Source organism: Strongylocentrotus purpuratus, unplaced genomic scaffold, assembly GCF_000002235.5.
Source record: "Strongylocentrotus purpuratus isolate Spur 01 unplaced genomic scaffold, Spur_5.0 spur5_scaffold_14, whole genome shotgun sequence".
In the NCBI taxonomy this organism is placed as follows: Eukaryota; Metazoa; Echinodermata; class Echinoidea; order Camarodonta; family Strongylocentrotidae; genus Strongylocentrotus; species Strongylocentrotus purpuratus.
In genome coordinates, this window is record NW_022145599.1 from 25,274,197 (window position 1) to 25,278,259 (window position 4,063).

Below are 4,063 nucleotides of genomic sequence, written 5' to 3' on the forward strand. Positions count from 1 at the left end.
GTGCTTCTGCAGTTTATTTTGTACATCCATTCATTGCAAATTTGATTGATGTTATGAATAGACGACAGATTTAAATAATCTCTAACAAATACATGTACATTAATTTGCTTTGACATGGGTTAAATCTCTGCTTCTTATTTTGCTGTGATATGCCCAGATAGCTAGCCAACAGCAGACTACTGGTATGCCTTTAAAAAGACTTTCATTTTCTTTCGTAATTAGAGCTTGTGTTCCTTTTGACATCCTCAAGCGTATGTTACATAAAATTTTGATTTTGAAGGATAGAAAATTGTTGCAAAATGCTCTGGGATGGAAGATTGGCAGGACTTATACATGTATGGATGATAATGTACCTAGACAAATTTGCCAATAGATAAAGTGTGGAAAATTCATAAAAATGTTTAAGAGTTAAAAGATTGAGAATGTAAACTTCTTCCAACACTCCCAAGTGATGACAGTTTGCTTGAACTTCTCTTTTTTTCGATAGCATTTAAAAAGGGTAATGTACAATTCAGGAATAGAACTTTGGAAAACAAGGTAGCTCCGATGTCGCATACAGTTTACAAAAAAAGAGTTTGTTTTGTTTTGGGAGTGTCCATATCTGATTGTCAGTCAAAACTTTTGTAAAAGTTGGTGTGAGGCTGACCTTCAGAATAGGTCAACAGGAAGTAGTTCAAAGCTGATATGACCATTGTCTGTAGCATTCTGTTGGCATACCCTGTCTGTTGTGTGTTGACTCTGTCAGTACTAAAGCTGACAGACAGGACAATACCTGCATTGTTGTGATAAAGATAGGGCATGTGTCTTTTTTCAGAGAAGTTTCCAGGGCAAGAAACTTTTTGCAAATTGTGAAAAAAAATGATTTCCTGGCAGTTGAGTTGTGATGCGCTTATTTCAACTCATTAAGCAAATTCGATGGTCTTGGAGTAGTATTGAATGAAGTCTTGACTCCTTGGAGTTATTTTGACAGAAATATTACTGGTTCATCACTTAAATGGCATGTCAGTCCCGATTGCTTAACGTACTAATGTATTCAAATGTGCTATAAAAAGTACAGTTTTGTGACTATAAACCCAGTCTGACTAGCACAAATCAGGGAACTATTCTCTCTCGCATTCACCTTCACAAAGTAAGAATTACCTCCATGGACAACTACAATGTAGGTACTTGTGTAACATAACATTGCCCTGTATTCTAAAAAGTTGCAGTTGATCAAAATCAATCTCAGATCCTCAAATCGTTAGATTTTACACTTTGATTTAATTGAGTCTGGGCTACATGCCATTGATATGAATTATGAAATTACGAACAGTTTTTGAGTCACTTGTAAACATCCAAAGCATCAGTTGAAATACATGTACCTAGCTTCATCAATTGATTGATATTTTGAAGTCAGATTATGTTAGGTGGTATCTTGAAATTTATTTGTCTGTATTAGTTAAATAATTTTAATTGTAACAAATCAAAACTTCAACTTGTTCATTGGTGTTTGAGCAGATATCTTCCGCACTTTCATTAACCAAAGACCATTTTGCATTTTTAATTGTTATGTAAACCAAAATATCTTTCCCTTACAAAGGAAAACAAAATTGAAGTCAATTTCAGAGCCCCTCCCCTAGTTTTCATAGACAAATGGTTTATTGTTTCAAGTCTGCCAGTTGAACTGTAAATGTATGTATCTATAACTAGCCACTCATAATATATACTTGTACTTTTTGAGGCAGGTTTAACGAATGCCCTATCTCAGACTGTATGCAGTTGTTGTTTCAGGCCCTAAAGATAACAAGATAAAATGATGGTTGCTTGTACTTTTCTGTGTAATATGCCTAAAGAGTTGTCAGTATAGCTAGTCACTTGGCTTTTGGAAACTACCATGAATACGAGGCCATTCTTGAATATTGTGCAATTTGTTTTCTTGCTTTACCAGTCTCTATCTGTCTTCATCTCTCTCTCTCTCTCTTCCTCTCTCTCTCTCTCTCTCTCTCTCTCTTCCTCTCTGTGTGTGTATGTCTCTCTGTCTATGCCTGTATGTCTGTCTATCTCTCTTTCTCTCTCTCTGCACCTCCTCCTACTAAACATTGCAATGTGTTCTCTTTAACTATACCTATATCTACATCTCTCCATCTGGCCCTATCTCCATCCTCTCTATTTCAATCTATCCCTTGCTCTCTCACCGCTTTCAATTTCCATCTCTATTTTGCTATTTATCAAACTGATGGATTATATTTGTCTGCCTGTTTGACATTGCCCATCAACGCTAATACGATCTTATTATAAACCATGACCATACATTGCAGGTCAACGCGCAATGCAAGATAGTGTGTATCCAACGACTCCTGTCAGAAACTATTACGGAATACTGTTGCCTTGGTGATTTTTGGAGGACAATTAATGTAATAAATTCATTCTACAAACCTATTATCTGTCTCTATCTTTGTATTTATTGTTCATGTAATTCGAATTTCGATAGTTCCCTCGATGCGTCTGTATGTATAGGCAAAAGAACTGGTTCAGAGTTATCCCGATTCCTGCTTTCTCATCATATCTGCTTCCTGACAAAGTGCAGGCATGAGACCTTTTTTCAGATCTCAGTTATTTTGTTTGCATCTGTGTGTGGGTGTTTGATTTATTTGTTTAATTTTATTCATGATTCACATTGCGAAGAAATATTGAAAGTGGATTAGTCAGAAAGTAACGCCTTTCAATATTCATAGCAACTGCTTTGAAAGTGATGTTAATCGCCAGACGGTGAGGGGTGTCGTGGAAACGTTTGAATTGCTATGATTTGACCTTTATGAAGCTATTATTGCAGCATATATTTATTTTAGATGTCAATTCTCTAATGACAAAACATCTGAATTTCGGCTCCCACATTTTGCTCCTCGTATCACGTAACTATTCCTCATTTTTTGTGAGGAAATTTATTTATTTATTATTCACTGTCGATAATTCTACTCAAGACATAGCTCTCACGCCTCCTTTTCTTTTCTATTCATCACTGTCTAACATAATATTAAATTAATTTGTATATATTGCACTATAATATTGTCAGTGTTGGGGTTAGTTAAATCATTAAGACTGTTCACTCTTTAATAGAGTATCGTTAGTTGTGCTTAGTATTCATAAGATTATAAAGTCATCCTTGACAGCTATATATAAATGCCTTTTAGACCTCCGTAGTAGAATGCCATCGTAATACATTTCCGCGAAAACTACGTCTTTATTCTAAATGCATATCAACCAGGTAGCCTGGAAAGTGTTATGATACTGATAAATAAGCACTAGTATGCATGAAGGCAGCTTGAGTAGGTTTCCTCATTGAAAGACTGGAGTGCTTTACACGGGCAGTTTTTATGCGAAGGAAGAGGAAATTATTCTGCTACAAAGTGCCAGACTGAAGACCAAGAAAAGCAATTTGCCGATAATGAGGAATCCATATTTTAGCCTGATTTTTCCAGGTAGTACTTGATGGTGTCACGGCTTATGAACATGTATATGGGATCTGACAATTCATACTTCAACCTCATTTTCCAAGTAGAAATGTATGTAGAACCAGAGCATGTCATTATTAAAGCTTTCATTTTACAAATGGGGCAATTTTCACTCTTTGTTTAGTCTGTCGCCCCATATTGCCTTGCTCCTCACCCCCCCCCCCCCCCCCCCCCCATCGGTAAAAATTGAGAACCTGGACAAGAAGCAAAGTATTTCCTGGTTTCCCAAGTATACAACATTACAACATAATGACGTGTCAGATAACAAAAAGGATAACATTTCTTTCTCTCTCTTTCTCTCTTTCTCTCTCTCTCTCTCTCTCTCTCTCTCTCTCTCTCTCTCTCTCTCTCTCTCTCTCCCTCCCTCTCTCTCTCTCTCTCTCCCTCTCTCCCTCTCTCTCTCTCTCTCTCTCTCTCTCCCTCCCTCCCTCCCCCCTCTCTCTCTTTCTCACCTGTTTAGGTTGAGGCCCACTAATAATGAAATTAAAATAGCAAGTATGAACTTGATTACATTCTTTTCATAAAGGTTGACATTTTGAAGACCATCTTGAATAGATGTGATAAAATATGTA